Consider the following 16,463-nt stretch of genomic DNA (forward strand, 5'->3'; position numbering starts at 1 on the left):
TCAAAATGCCCCCCACCCACATGGCCAGGCCCCAACAACACCCCAAAAAGTCGACAAAAAATACAAAAATCACCACAATCCAATGCCATCCATGCCCTCAATGATGTTTAAATTCAAGACACCACACAGAAAGACTTGGTCCATTCACCACTGAGTACCGCTGGGCCTTTTGGATGAAAGCAAGGCAAACTGGGTGCCGGCGTGAGCACACTGCCTGGCTTCACAATGGCCCCTTGAGACTTGACCCCCACCACATGGCCAGGCCCTGGCTGGACCAGGCATCAAAATGCCCCCCACCCACATGGCCAGGCCCCAACAACACCCTAAAAAGTTGACAAAAAACACAAAAATCACCACAATCCAATGCCATCCATGCCCTCAATGATGTTTAGATTCAAGACACCCCACAGAAAGACTTGGTCATGCACCACTGAGTACCCCTGGGCCTAATGGATGAAAGCAAGGCAAACTGGGTGCAGGCCTGAGCACACTGCCTGGCTTCAAAATGGCCCCTTGGCCAGGCCCTGCCTGGACCAGGCCTCAAAATAGCCCCCACCCACATGGCTAGGCCCCAACAACACCCCAAAAAGTCGACAAAAAACACAAAAATCACCACAATCCAATGCCATCCATGCCCTCAATGATGTTTAAATTCAAGACACCCCACAGAAAGACTTAGTCCATGCACCACTCACTACCCCTGAGCCCAATGGATGAAAGCAAGGCAAACTGGGTGCAGGCCTGAGCACACTGCCTGGCTTCAAAATGGCCCCTTGACACCCACCACATGGCCAGGCCCTGCCTGGACCAGGCCTCAAAATGGCCCCCGCCCACATGGCCAGGCCCCAACAACACCCCAAAAAGTCGACAAAAAACACAAAAATCACCACAATCCAATACCATCCATGCCCTCAATGATGTTTAAATTCAAGACTCCACACAGAAAGACTTGGTCCATGCACCACTCACTACCCCTGGGCCTACTGGCTAGTGTGGCTTTACAGGCACCCCAAAATTAAAAAAAAATCAACATATAACAGCTAAAATTCCATGATATAAATGAGAATTAAGTTAAAATAAAATCACAGAAACAGTTGTATCATGCACCCATGACTAACCCTGGGCCTACTGGATACTGTGGCTACCCACAGGCCACAATATAGTTTTTTTACAGTTGTGAAAAAGTTTTAAAATTGTAGTTGCAGCAACTGCAATGCCCCAAACAAACAGCACCAACTTACTTGTAAAATCTCAAATCCAAAGGTGAAGTCCAAAAAGTCCTCAAATACAAGTATCCAGCAGCAGCCACAAAAAGTAATCCTTCCAGCTCCAGATCCAAATGAAAAGTGACCAGGAGATGGACGAAGCACTGGGAGGAGCCTGCTGAACAGGAACAGGAAGTTGGAGACTCTGGGGCACTTCCTTCCTCCCACCCCCCCCCCCCCAAAAATGGACTCCTTGCACCAAAAAGTGCAGCCAAATGTCAATCATCTGAGGAGTTATTCTGATCAAAATCAACATTTTCAGAAGGTTTATGCTGCCTGCGGTGGATTTCTTGTGCAGAATTGCAATTTTTGCAATTTCGGGAACGCGAGCTGTTCAAATCTCCCGCCGGAAGTCAGCTGCGTGCCGCATCTACGTGTTCGGCATTGTTTACTCCCGCGATGCGTGATCGCGGGCCCTTATGACGTACTCACGTTGTCAAACTCTCGCTGTGCAAGATGGCAAACGGCGATGACGTAATTGCTGTTGAAAAACTCACGCAGCAAGATCTAAAATGGCGCAGCACACGCAAACCGGGAGAAAAACAACTCGGCGGACTCAGAATCACGGTAAGTCAACGCCGCACGCGCGATATTGGATTTTTCAAGCGCGACCAAGCAAAATAATTTGCAACTTGCAAATTTGCGAATTTTTGGGCAAATTCGCGCGATTCGCGGACCGCGAAATTGTCAAAAATCCGCAAATTCGCCCGCAAAACGGATTTTACGCCCGCGCTCAGATGAGACACACAACCTCCGGTCGACCACCAGACCGCAGAGGATACGTCATAGCACTATTCTTCCAAATACTATCTAATGAAGTATCAAACAAACAAGGAAAAGAGAAGGATGAGCAATTTTAAAATGATAGACACCCAAGTTGTAAGATAACCCCCAACTTTGCTTTCTCTCCTGGAAATCTTAACTTTAACAATGGAGAGACCCCCCTCCAGAGCCTGTGTGCTCAGTTACTCATTTCCTGCATACATTCTTTGGCTTTGATTTCAGACATAAAAAACGGTGTCCTGTTCCCCAAAATCACTTTCAAACGTGCCAGGTTTAACAGGAAAGTCTGAGCCCCCTTGTCCTAAAAAGGTTGAATATGTTTTTGCAAATGCCATCTCCGCTCCACCGGTATATGGCAAAAGTCAAGCCAAAAAAAGAATCTGTTCATGAGGGTTTTAGGGAGGCCTAAATAAAGGACATTCCCATAGTCTATTTTTGACATGATTGTTGCTGCTACAACTGTTCGCAACATAGCCTGAGAGAGAACGGGCACTAGTTTACGTAGCTGCCTGATGATATTCGTACAGCTCCCAACAACGCCAGAGATTTGGCTGCCCATTGACAGGTCGCAATCCAGCTTAATGCCCAAACTCTTTACATTTGCACTTGGCTTCGGAGTTGGCCCTAACTCCTGTGGCCAGTAAAGATCGCTCCAAGGTGAGGTGGCAGATGGAAAAGATCAGGGCGCTCAGATTCTTAATGTCAGCCATGCCTCTTAACTCGTCCAGCACCGATAGCATCACCATCTCGGTACTGTGGTGTGCTCGAAACCCTGCCTGTCGCTCGTGGAGTAGACAATGAGACTCCACGTGAAGAGATAAAAACTTCAAGACATGCTGTTCTAAAATTTAAGAAAGAAAGGGCAGCTGAGAAATCGGTCTATAGTTCTTCAAGACCGTAGGATCCGCGCCAGGTTTCTTCAACAAGGGCCTAACTCGCGCTTCTTTAAATTCGGCTGGTAGATAGCCCGTTTCTAAAGATCTATTAAGGAGAGAAATAAGACGCTCCTCCAGAATAGGGCTGGCCATACGGAATACACTAGGGGGGCATGGGTCTGCTGGGGAACCAGACTTAGTGGAGAAGTGTGGCTCAGTGGTTAGAGGCGGCAGACCCGGAAGCTGAGATCAGCCGTGGACCAGGGTTCGTTTCCCCGCCTCGGCGGGTCTCGGGCTCAAAAATTCCACGGACTCGACAATTCTCGCTCCGGTGCCTACTCGACTCACGGGGTCACACTCTGCGACTCTGGGCAATAGCTTGCTTAATCTCCACTACGGCCCCTTGCGGCGAGATGCCTGGCTTTCACCTTGTGAATACCCTGCCGGGGTATCTCTCACAGGGGAATACCAGGACGGGTTCCCTAAGTCAGCGCCTTGAGACCCCTGGGTGAATCGTGCGCTATATAAATCGAAATACATTTACATTTACATTTACATTCTACCCATCAGTTGCTCCAAGCTCAACGCATCAATCTCAGGGAACTCCACAATAGTACAATCTGTGGGGTTGTGGAGATCAGGATATAAGACAGATCCATTTAACGTATTGTTTTTTATTTCCGAGATGATATTCTCCACCTTTTCTATGAAGTATCCCTGAAAGGTATTGCAATCTATAGTGGTGCCTGAGCATTCTGGTTTTTTGCTCAGCTCAGATAAAATTTTAAAGGTCTCTTTCTGGACATTCCCAGCCTTATTTAAACGGGCCTCATAATACTCTGCCTTTGCCTGCAATATAAGCTTTTTGTATGTCTGGAGGGAGGCTTTATACTGATCCCTAGCTGTATCACATTTAGTTTTCCTCCAGGATCTCTCCACGGTCCGGAGTCTCCGTTTGTGCTCTCTCAGGAGCGGAGTGAACCAAGGAGCACCTTTCCCTGGTCCTTTAGTGGGCTTAGTCCTTTCAGGTGCTATTTGGTCGATAGCTTGACGCAGGCTCCACATTAAGTCCGTGTAGTCTCGGTCCAGATTGCATCCGGCGACAAAGGGTAGAGCCACTTCTGGAAGAATCTCGGTCAGGGTTATTAAATCAACCTTATCCCATTTACGGGTTTTCCTGACTCCCCGAGACAAATCACTTAAATGTCTATTGATATGAACCTCACAATTCACTAAATAGTGATCAATCCATATACATGGTAGAACACCACTAAGGGTAACGTTTGGATCTGAAGTCCAAACAAGATCAAGGGTGTGACCCTTAATATGCGTGGGTACTTCCACAAGTTGTTTGAGGCTCAATGAAGACATTGTAGTACGTGAAGCCAGGTCCTTGTGAGGGTTTTCCCAATGTAGATTAAAATCTCCGACTACCACGATTTTTTTATATCTCGTGCAGAGGTCAGATATAATGGGTGCAAATAGATCATTGAATAACGGAGTGGAGTTCGGTGGACGGTAGACCGACAAAACTTCCAAACAAGAATCATTCAGGGTGATCTTTACCCCTAATAAATCGGATATATCCACTGTTTCTGACAATAGTCTTACTACTGACAGATTCTTTTTGTACAAGATCGCAACCCCCCCTCCCCGTGCACCTCCTGCACGGTTTTGCCATATCCCGTCATAATTAATTGGGAGAGCCGCAATTATATCTGGCATGGAATTATCATTCATCCAGGTCTCTGATAAGGTCAGGACATCAATATCATTGTCCTGAAGCAAGGTGAAAATCTCCACATGATGTTTATGGAGCGACCTCGTATTTAGGCTAGCTAGTTTTAACAAGGAAGACTTAGTAGTAAATTTGTCGATATCAAGACGTGTAATGGCATACTTATGCAGCTTCGCTAGGACTGCGGGGTCTAATGGCTGCTCACCTTTATCAAGCAGAAACAGCTCTTCCGACGAGTAAAATAGCCGATGTTCAGATGTCCTGGCCCCGGTGCCCGTCTGTGCGCGGACGGGCGCAGACGGGCTGGACTCTGGCGTGACGGGCGCAGACGGGCTGGACTCTGGCGTGACGGGCGCAGACGGGCTGGACTCTGGCGTGACTCCGGCGATGCTCAGGTGGGCCCGCAGGGCGTGACCGCTGCGCGTCAGCAAGGCCAGTTTAAATACCGGTCTAGCGTCCTTGTGACGACTAGACCGTGCGAAGCTTCTCGGCGCTTCACCCCCAACCCAAGATGTCCGCCGCAGTGCTGCCTCGGGAGGAAAAGGGACCCGCACCAAACACGGTGAAATTCACAATTATAATGCAAGTAAGTGGGCACTTTTAAAAACGAGGTAAAGACAGCAAATAGCTTCAACGAAAATACAAAAAACGGGATTGTTTAAAATTAGCTTGTGATAGCTCCTGTGAGCGCGCTACGCTCTGCGTTGCTTCTTGTGATTCAAAGGTAGTTTCCAGTGACAGGCCGCCTGATTTGCCCAGTTTAAATACCGGTCTAGCGTCCTTGTGACGACTAGACCGTGCGAAGCTTCTCGGCGCTTCACCCCCAACCCAAGATGTCCGCCGCAGTGCTGCCTCGGGAGGAAAAGGGACCGGCACCAAACACGGTGAAATTCACAATTATAATGCAAGTAAGTGGGCGCTTTTAAAAACGTGGTAAAGACAGCAAATAACTTCAACTAAAATACAAAAAACGGGATTGTTTAAAATTAGCTTGTGATAGCTCCTGTGAGCGCGCTACGCTCTGCGTTGCTTCTTGTGATTCAAAGGTAGTTTCCAGTGACAGGCCGCCTGATTTGCCCAGTTTAAATACCGGTCTAGCGTCCTTGTGACGACTAGACCGTGCGAAGCTTCTCAGCGCTTCACCCCCAACCCAAGATGTCCGCCGCAGTGCTGCCTCGGGAGGAAAAGGGACCCGCACCAAACACGGTGAAATTCACAATTATAATGCAAGTAAGTGGGCGCTTTTAAAAACGAGGTAAAGACAGCAAATAACTTCAACTAAAAATACAAAAAACGGGATTGTTTAAAATTAGCTTGTGATAGCTCCTGTGAGCGTGCTACACTCTGCGTTGCTTCTTGTGATTCAAAGGTAGTTTCCAGTGCTTACCTTATCTTCGTTAAGTGAGGTCTTTGTAAAGCGGAGCCCACCCGTGGGAAGTCTATACTCACTTTGTTAAACTATGCCGCCCGCACTTCAACCTAGATGAACGCCCTGCACGGAGACCCGAGGATCTCCGTGTATGCATTCCCACAGTATTTAACCAGGAACAGGGACGCTGTACTTCCTGATACGTGACACATGGCGCGTGACGCGGTCACATGATCACTTCATCATGTAATGACGACGAAGGGGCATGGTTAGGGGTCAGTCAATGTAGATACTCTGCAAATAGAAATTGGACCGAGAAATGTTGCTAAAATATTTGGTGTATTCAAGCTTATTATGCATTTTGTAGGGAGCAAGCTATTTGAAATACACCTAATAACGAATGACTAGGTGTGTCAGTGTGGATTGTAAGAACAAATAGCACTACGTTTATAAAAACGAAAGGTAAAAAATAATAAATATTATTATTTTGGTTGGAAGGAGCTCCAACTGGGAGACCCTTTGCATGTGTTCCCTGCCCAAGTATTTAAGGTGCACAATTGGGAGGAAAACTAAGTGAATGCAGTAATGGTTGCAACATCAGTGAATTCATGTTTAGTAACTCGTAGAATCTGAAGTCAATTCGAATGTATCTCCGTTGCACAGAATTCCACGGAATGTTGTCATTTAGCCCATTCTTGTGTATAGATAATCTTTATACCCACCGTTGCTCCTTTTCAAAAAGGCGTTGTTGGGTCTGTTCTCTAGTTTTATTTGTTCTATTATTGTCTATTTCATGTCATTTGTAGTGTGAGTGACCTGGAGGAAGTTTTCAGTGAGTTTTGTTGTCACTTTTTTGCACCCAATGGTGCTGTGATGTTCACATATCCATTGTTTGATCTTCCTTCCAGTCATGCCCACTATTGCAGGCTGCATGGGCATGTTTTAAGATAATAATAATAATAATAATAATAAAGGGGTTTGTAAAGCGCCTGGTGACGCCATCCCGGCGTGTCCCCGCGCTGTGGAGAGAGTAGCAGAAAACAGGAGCAGCCGACCTAAAGGGTAAACAAATGTGTTTTTAAGAGTTTCCTGAAGATTGTTTCAGACCTGGCTAACCTAATTTCAATTGGGAGGGTGTTCCATTGGTTGGCTGCCAACACACGAAAGGAGCGACCTCCCATTCTGGCCTTTTTTATACGAGGAACTTTAAGAAGCCCCATACCCATAGAGCGAAGTGCTCTGTGGGGCTGATAAGGGATGGCTAGATCCTTCAAGTATTCAGGGGCTTTCGTAGATGTTATCCTATAGCAAATTAAAAGTGCCTTAAATAGGATCCTTTTTTTTATAGGAAGCCAGTGGAGGGCAGCCAAAGTGGGCTTGGATGCCGTTCTTTTGGGGAGTCTAAGAACTAACCGTGCTGCCGTGTTTTGAAGCACCTGGAGCCTTCTTATGTTCTTCTCAGTTGTCCCTAGTAACAACACGTTAGCGTAGTCAATGCGGGATGTAACTAACGCTTGGGTCATGATGCGTCTAGCCTCTAGAGGCAGAAGGTCCAGAGTGCGGTTTAGGGTCTTCATTACCCCAAAGCATTTCCCTACTAGTTTGTCAACTAGTAGGGAACAAAGGGAAACAATGTTCATACTGTTGGAATTTATGTGTGCTTGTTGCGTCCAGACTTTCCCAGGTTCCAGGTTTAGCAATTTTGTTGCAGTTGTTAGATGGCACACACTGCAGTTGCCACAGGGAAAGTGGTCTGTGATGTTAGGTAGGCCCCATGCGTTTAGTACAGTGGGTATATTGGCCTGTTCTGTTTTTCTAGGGCGGGTGTTAACCAGTGTGTCTGTCAGACTCCTTGCTTTTCTGAAGGAGAATAACGGTTTTTCCCAGTGTAGGTTGCCCGTCTGGAGAATCCCCCAGTGTTTGTTGATGGAACGTGTCACCTGGTTGGAGACTTCATTCTCCTCCATGAGTTACAGCAATTTACCCGGCGACCAGTCCCAGAGCTGTGTTACGGCCACATCAGACGGCCGCCATCTTGGCTCGTTTCTGATACACCCCTACAGTTTGACCTAAAGTCATAAGCTGTTTTAGCACAAATCTGGCTACATAAACAATATCAGCCTTAGGAATGGACAGGACTACAGCGAGTGTGCAGAAAAAAGCGGCAATCCAACTAAAGAGCAGTGTGTCAACACAAAACAACAGGGTACATTTTGCTTTGTGTGGGGGTCAATGAGAAATAAAAGGATGGCTATTTCCAAATCCAAGATGGAGTCAGGGCCGAATTGAGGCCTAATTCGCCTATGTCAAGAAAACATAGTTATGTACTTCACAGCATTGTCATTTCAAGTGCAAAATGTTAATTTTACAAAGCAAATATTAATTCAACTGAAAATACCACCAACAGGGAAATGCATCTCCCAGGAAACACCTCAATAATTTTAAGTATAATAAAGCTGCCTGAAGTATGACCTATTATATTTCTCACATACCCTTTAAACATGAGTCTCATACACCCTTTAAATATGAGCATGCAGACTAGCACTGAACGCCTGGAGGTCTACAATCCTGGACACTCGCTAAGGTCTTCCGAGGCACAACTGCTGTCCTGCCCCCAAACTTTCCTCGAAAGGCGGTAGATCTTTCTCAGTGCTGGTCCCACAGCTCTGGAATAAACTACCGGAGCACCTCCGCAAAGAATTCAACCTGTTTTTCTTTCGGAAATCACTTAAAACTCTTCTGTTTAAAGAAGCACTAAGTTTAGAGTAACCTTGGATGATACGCGCACTTTCCAACCCCTCAGCAGCCACTTTCTCTCCCTTGGTTCCAAGCGCTAAGAGACCTGTCGGTGATTTGGCGCTATATAAAACGAATTTAACATAACATAACATAACATGGCCAAATTTGCTGTTATATAACTAGACCTCTAGTCAGTACTACACACAACTCTTCCTAAATAAGCCATAGAAACACTAACACTCCTCTCTAACCGATAAAATAGGTACTCCTCTAATCCATCTGGAGAGTTAAAAGTTCCACACTAATGGCAACTACATGCTATGGAAAAGCCAGATAACATAACATGTCAATCTAGAAGACTCCGTTATTGTGTTGCCTTTGTCTTTCTGCTTACATTCTAAATGTCTTCACTGCAAGCGTAACATCACCCAGTTATGATTTTTATCAAGCAGCTCTTTGCATTCATCCACTTTTTATTTATTTTTTACTGTAATGTTTAAGTAGTAAGTTTAGGCATGTACTGTGGGATAAAGTCACCATGTTGGTTAATATTCTATAAGTGACAAGGTGTAACTCCCAAATTAGGCTACTTATAATCGGTCACTTAACACCTCGCTTTTTATATTTTCAATGACTTCAATGCCACACATATGTTCTTGCAACCTGTTCTCGTCATAAACGTACAGGTTCTCTGATCACAAATGCGAAACCTAATTAAAAGTGATGATTTACTCGTTTAGTGGGTATTGGCTGGGGTGTGGCAAAGGGGCTTTGGGTCCTAATACAAGCAATCAAATTGGGGCCCTTCACCCTGGCTTTTGGCTTTTAGTTAAACACATGTATAAAGCACAAATTATATGGATGCAGGGGGGCCCTGCGTACCAAGGGGCCCGGTGTCACTGTGCCTTCTGCAACTTCGACAGCTACGCCCCTGGCTTTCAACATTCCTCTTCCGCATGTTCACACACTGCTGTTTGTTGCAGAACGAATTTGATACAGTCTTGCATAGTCACATATGTTGCTAAAACAGCGATAAGATGCCTTTAGACTGTCACAAAGTTCTCGCTCCATAAACATTGTTTTACAAAGAAGTTACCAGAACGGTTGCTTTACGAAAGAGGGCTGAGCAGCACAGCCCCGAAGCATTCCTCCTGCGTGGGCTGGGCTGGGTGAGTCATTTCCTCATTAACCTCTCGCCAACTGCAGCCAATCACTGGAGCGAGAAAAGTAGACTTTAGTTACTAGGTGTGGTTTCCCCTCCGCTTCTTAGACTAAAATCACAAGACTGTAGCGCCGCTCTTTTTGCGTTCTACCTCCTGGGCAGTAACTTCTTGCGGCTTGCAAAGACAATTGGTAAGTGTCGGTAAAGTTTTATTGTCGACTAGTGAGCTCCTTTAGTGTGTGATACATTAGACTTTGCAGTCGTTTCTTCTTTTTTCCTCACTTGTTGGTTTATATCGGCTTGGAAGGCGTTCTTGCCTTCAAACCGCCATCAGCAAACATATATTGTACCTGCGCTGTTTTACCTCCGGTAATTCGTTATTTTAGACGAAAGTTGTTTAACTAGTACGAAAACTATTTCATGTTTTATTTCCAAGGTATTGTATTTATGGAGTGCTTACCACCCACCCGTACGTGGGGTGCTGACGCACTTAATTACTTGCACTTTGAAACAAGTGGACGGGCGGTTTGCCAGATAGAGGGCTAAAAGAAAATATTCACGGTTAAGGGGTTATTGCAGGGGACAGGCGATGGCAGAACAGGTCCGAGCCACAGTGGGGTTCAGAAGTTCCTGCACGAACACGCCGCCGTCTGTGCTGGTAGGGGGCGGGCTGCCTCCAGCTTGCTTAACTCCGGATTGCAGTCGACGTTCCTTATTTGGAAATGAGACATTCTTGCGGTTTGGGGTCTGTGCCAATGTTTGGTTAACTGTTTCTAGGGAGGGGGTGCGTCATCTGAAAGGCGGAAGTGCTATTGTTCTATTGCATTCGATAGTTGTGACGTTAGCTTTCAGAGTAGGCAATGCAGCCTGATTTAAAATGGACTTCAAGGTATTATCTGGAAGGGAACCATCAACCGTCCTCTGCATCACGTTTAGACCAGTTTGGAGTCACCGTTGACGATGAAAAAAGCCACTCGTATCAACCTGGCTGGCGTTTCTCCTGGGAACCGGTTTTCCAGGCAGCCTGGGCTGGGGAGTGTTCTGTGAAGGCGGAGACACCGTACGTTAGGTGTGGCCGAAATGCGGGGGTTATTAATCTGCACTTTAATGTATTAGCCGGAAGGGAAACTTTACCGGCCCTCTGCAGGGGCGTAGCCTGGTCGGTATGAATTGAGGGGGGGTGTGGGCTTCAGATTTCCCAACAATAACGCGGGTACATCTCGTTAAAATACATTAGATGAGAAGCAGGGGTGGGGGGTGCTTTATGGGCAGTGGAAAGAGAGGAGTGCGGATACTTCGGAGTACAGAAAACGCCATATTTTTCAAACGAATCAGCATGTTTTAAGGCCTCTAAAGCATACTAGAGCAGGACAGGTGTGTTTTTGTCAGTGTGAGCATATACAAATCCTATGTGAAATTTAATAAACACTTTACATTGCCCGACTGAAAGCACTTGCACCCAACTATTTACTACAGAGTTCATTTTTTAGAGTTACTCCCTTGGTCCTCTGTCTCACGTTTCGACCAGTTTGGGGCCACCGTGAAGATGGAAAAAGGCCACACCTTTCAACCTGGCTGCCGTTTCTCCTGGGAACCGGTTTTTCAGGCGGTCTGGGCGGGGGAGTTGTTCTGTTAAGGTGGAGACCCCGTACATTGGGTGTGGCAAGTGATGTAGTAATCATAAAACTGCTTTGGAAATGTTTGCAACCTTGGTCTCAAGCAGCCCGCATAAGGATGGCGCTTCGTCATTGGGTTATACCATTTTCATATTGAATTTGGCGTTTATATGTGGTGATGCGCCTGACTTTACAAACTTGGCGACTAAGCACTTGCCTGAAGTTGGAAAAAAAACGAAACACTGAATGTCCCAACACAACGCGCTTAGTTCAAAGCGGGCACAGACCTTGCTATATCTACTTATTTGATGAAGGCTTTAAAAAAAATTAATATGGCTCTAATTTGGAAAGGCATGCAAGAACTAGAAATACTACGGGGCAGATTTATGTTAACTGGCGCATCCTCAGGGATGTGCCAGTTAATGTGCGCCACAGCTACGCCACCCATGGTGCGCCGCATTTACAATGCGGCGCACCATGGGGCAAAAACGGCACAGATGCGTGACGCATCTGTGCCGTAAAGATGGCGCATTGCTGGAGTTGCGTCGCAAGCGCGACGCAGCTCCAGCAAGGCTCGGGGGGGGGCCCCATCTTCACAATGCTGCGTCAAGACCTACGCCTGCTTCAAGCAGGCGCAGGGTTTTGACGCAGCATTGGCCTGAAAGTGACTGAGTGAAATCTTATAGATTTCACTCAGCCCCTTTTAGGAGGCGTTCCTGTGCAGGAACGCCCCCCCCCCCCCTGCGCAGGAACGCCTCCTTATGGCGCAGGGCTTTACAACGTGACGCATCTCCTAGATGCGTCACGTTGTAAATAGGGCGCATTGTTTGCGCCGCCGTTGTGTCAAATAAAGTGACGCAATTGCGGCGCAAAGAGGCGCAAGGGCCTCATAAATTTGCCCCTACGTACTCCAAAATGTATTTGTGACTATGCCCCATAATAGACACAAAAATACTTCTATAGTTCCACATACTTCATAACGTTTCAGTTTTTGCGACATGTATTTGCTTCTGCTATCCATATTTTTCCATACGAGCAACGATAATCCTGTGTTTTTTTGTATTTCATAATAAACTTGTGTAGATTAGAATTCTACTCAGTTGTTTCTCTAATATTTGTAAGTAAAGGGGACGTGTAAGTTCAGTGTACCTCAAGTCATGGTAGCATATGCTATCTTCCTTGTGAAGAAAAGAGAAGTTTTGTTAGTAACTGGTCGGTTTGATTAAAATGAAGCTTAAAGTAACTTGGATCACCTGAGTGAATGCATGTGACTCCTTGAATGTATGCTATGGTTTAATAAACTGCCAGGATTGAGATCTGATGGCCTGGAGTGATATGGCAGTTAGTCTGTCATTAGGCTGGCACGCGTTGGAAGTAAAACTGTGTGTTCTGGTCAAAGAGAACATATGCCATAGAAAACAAAACTAAGCAACTCCAGTTGTTCTAGCTTTGGCAGCCAGTTGCCTGAGCCCCTTACTGAGGGCCACAGGACACATGGGATCTATGGGCCCAATGGTGATGGTTGAGGCCTTTTACTCCTGATTTCCCAGGGCACAACTTACTATGGATCAATAGCAACTGGGTCAAGTACCCCTTCTACGCTTGACTCTGTGGTTGCTGTGGGCTCGCAGTCCAAGGTTCCTTTAGCGGGGGAGGGATGAAGTGTAGATAAAGGTTTGTGAACATGACTCCACTCAGAGTGCAGTCAGCAAATCGGTGTCCAATCAGATACTTACTTTTGTATGGAAGAAGTTTTTTTATCTCTTACTCTACACATTCAAAGAAATAATATTTCTAAGGAACAACGCAATGTGCTTGATATCTGGGCTCTAGTGTTTCTGGATTATTCCCCATTCACTGTTGACCGCATACAAAGAATGCTTACTAGTAGGCCTTAGTCAAGACTTTCCCTTTGACTCATAGGAATCAGTCAAGTGTCTATGGTGCCACAGCACCTTAAGCAATGAATCCCCAGGGTCCAACAAGCCCTATTTAGGCCTACCTGCTACTGCAGCACAGAGGCCTTCAGCATCCTCTCAAAGTCCTCCTGGTCTGTCAGGGGCAGAACCTGATGCACAGGCTTGACCCACCGGTCACAGCTTCTGTTTTTCCCTAGCAACAGCTTGATCTTTGGCCAACACAGTACCAGCAGCCCCTCCTGTAATATAGGGTTGTAGCAGTTCTTGCGGGCAAATCCCAGATTGTTCCACTGCAGTCACCCTCAACACGGTGTCCCCTCTTGGCACAGGGGGTAGGAGCTAAGGCACGGGTCGTGGCATGCTTGTTGGCACAGTCCTTCAACATCGGCCCCCTCTAGCATACAGGGTCACTGCAACGAAGCGGAACGGACTTGTCGCTTGATGCACAACTCTATCCACAGCGGCCCTCTTCTGACTTATGAAGGCCCTGAATCACTCCTACACACAGGCTTCTACCCGATCAATGCACTGCCATATCCTCACACCTTGCACAGAGTTCTCTAAGTAGAGCTCCTCACTGGACCTTGCGCCCTCCAATGCTTTACTCTTTCTGACAGGTTACACTGATCTTGGCAAGCAAACAGGCACTGGTCTTGATTTCTGTGGGTTATGTTCCCTCACCTAGCAGGGAGACTAGCAGGCCTTGGCCCCAATCCTGGTCACAGGCAGACATCTTGCATTGCTTTCTCTTCACTTACCACACATCTGGCTGCCTGGCAGATAACAAATGTGATTTTGGGCCTAGGTCTTTGAAGTTTTATGTTGGGGTGCTGCTTCTTTTGAAGTGTACACTTTTCTCTGCTCTTGAAAGGCTGTCTGCCCCAGCAGGAGAGACTCCATAGTTTATAGTCCCACAACACAGGCCTTGGGAGTGACTATAGTTAACACCTGTGTCAGCCACAGTGATATGTTAATCAAAATGTCAATCCTGGGCTCTCACCCCTACTCTGTATGGTTCCCTTATCCCTATTTTGTTCCTTTGATGTGTCCAGGCCTCTTCATTGTGAGCTCTGTGAATCAAAGAACACCCTTATGAAGTGTACAGTGGAAGTCTTGCCCTTCTCTCCAGTGTGTGTTCCTCCCTTCTCTCAGGAATGCAGGAATCCACATTTCTGTCTGGTGGGGGATTTCTCTCCTCCTCGTGTCTTCACCAGACCAGCCTGGGTTTCCCAAAACAGAACCCATTGTATTCCATGTAATGTACTCTTGCAGGCACACCTGCACTCGCTGTACATGCACAGCACGCACACTGTCCAGTACGGTTAACTTCATGTACTGTGCCACCCAAGGTGCACACTCATCCAGTACATAGTCACTGTTAGAAATGGGATTTCTGGTTGGCTGAGGCTTGCGCCAAAGCCTGGCAGAAACCACCACTCTAGTCAGGGTAAGGGGGAAACGCACTGTAGGTAACCCCTGCTCACACCCTTGGTAGCTTGGCAAGAGCAGGCAGGCTTCTCCCCAAGGCAATGTGTAAAGTATTTGCATTAACACTCACAGTGACATACCACACATGGACACTACACCAGTTATTATAAAAATATAAATATCTTTATATAGCTTGGGTCAGACCGAAACGGCAGAAGGATGCACATACATATGAATAAAGGTAATAAAGGTACTTCAAAAATCCCTGGCTCTCTTGTGATGTTTCTTATTCAGTTTTCTCAGCTAAAACAACATTTGTATGCTCAAAGTTCTCCTTGAATGCTCTTTGTATATAAAAGAAAAATAAACTGGCAAATTCTCTTGAATGCCAAACTCTGGTCGTCCACATATGGCAAGTCCCATTCACCAAGGTACTCGATTACTACTCAATGCCGTGTTGCACACAAGATTTCCTTACCCAAAAAGGGTGCTCCTTTACAATGCCCCCGCGGTACCCGGAGAGCACCATGAAGGACACTTCCTTATCTATTGTCCGCGCCATAGCACGGGATGTGCTTGCTCTAGAAATTACCCTCTCCTCAAAGATGCAGCCGGCAACAACGCGTCCGTTCACACAACTCCCCCAGCGCCGGTATCGGTCCCCGAGCAGGGCCAGTTACCTTTCTGATGTGAAGGGGCTTGGCAGTCCGTGCGGGTCCCAGGCTTTGATTTCAGCGTCTTTGTTGAGCGAGGAGACGGCCTGCGTGCTTCTTCCTATCCTAGCGCAGCTTCGGCCTGATGAGCCCCATTTGTTGCTAGGTGACGTGCCGCGCTGCGCTGAGTCCAATCTCGGCGTGGCTTTCCCCTGACGTCGGCAATGGTTGGGAATGGTGCTGGCGAGGCTTCCTTGAGACAGTGCTTCACTCCTTTTCTGTACCAGGCCGGCAGCGGTGAATTGACTCAGCACAGCGCCCCTTGTATTCTGTCCTCTGCTGGCAAGGTAGTCTTCACACTAAACACCAATTGTGCTCCGACACGCGCACTGAGCCATAGAGCCATAGAGGCAGTCGGTAGGGTAAGTTAGACACCAGCAAAGCTCACGGTAAACCACGCAACGTTGCAGGGCCGCCCTGGGGAGATCGGGCAGTTTTCAGACGTGCAGGCTTCACGATGGGCACACGCTGGTCACAGGGTACAGATGATCTTTTGAAACCTTTTATCCCTGGGTTTCAGAAACAGGAGGCCAGCTCTACTCCGGTCCTTGGAGTCTTTTGAACACCGCACACAGCAAAGTCCCTTCTTCAAGCTGGTGGGGGGGACACAGCACACAGCAAAGTCCCTTTGTCCTCTTCCTCAGTGGAAACATCAAACTGCAGGTCAGCCCCAGAACACACAGCAAGGGCAGTCTTTCTCAGTCTCTTCAGCTGATGATCTTCTTGGGCATAGATTCCTCTTGTTTGCAGAAGTAGTCTAATTTTACTGGGGTTTCAGCACTTAATTTTATACCCCACAAGTCTTTGTTCTTGCATGTGTGAGGGGTCAAGGATCAAGTCCAAACCAGTTCTAGGT

General features: G+C 46.9%; 1 protein-coding gene across 1 annotated transcript in view; it reads left to right on the forward strand.

Annotated features, from left to right (window-relative positions):
* The first annotated feature begins 9,931 nt into the window (after nucleotides 1-9,931).
* Nucleotides 9,932-16,463, forward strand: part of LOC144818402 (annexin A1-like) — a 90,622-nt gene continuing 84,090 nt past the window's right edge. Inside the window, exon 1 of the mRNA XM_078675776.1 lies at nucleotides 9,932-10,122. The gene's annotated coding sequence lies outside the window, so the exon portion shown is untranslated. The remainder of the gene's footprint in view (nucleotides 10,123-16,463) is intronic.

Source organism: Lissotriton helveticus, chromosome 2_1, assembly GCF_964261635.1.
Source record: "Lissotriton helveticus chromosome 2_1, aLisHel1.1, whole genome shotgun sequence".
Classification (NCBI taxonomy): domain Eukaryota; kingdom Metazoa; phylum Chordata; class Amphibia; order Caudata; family Salamandridae; genus Lissotriton; species Lissotriton helveticus.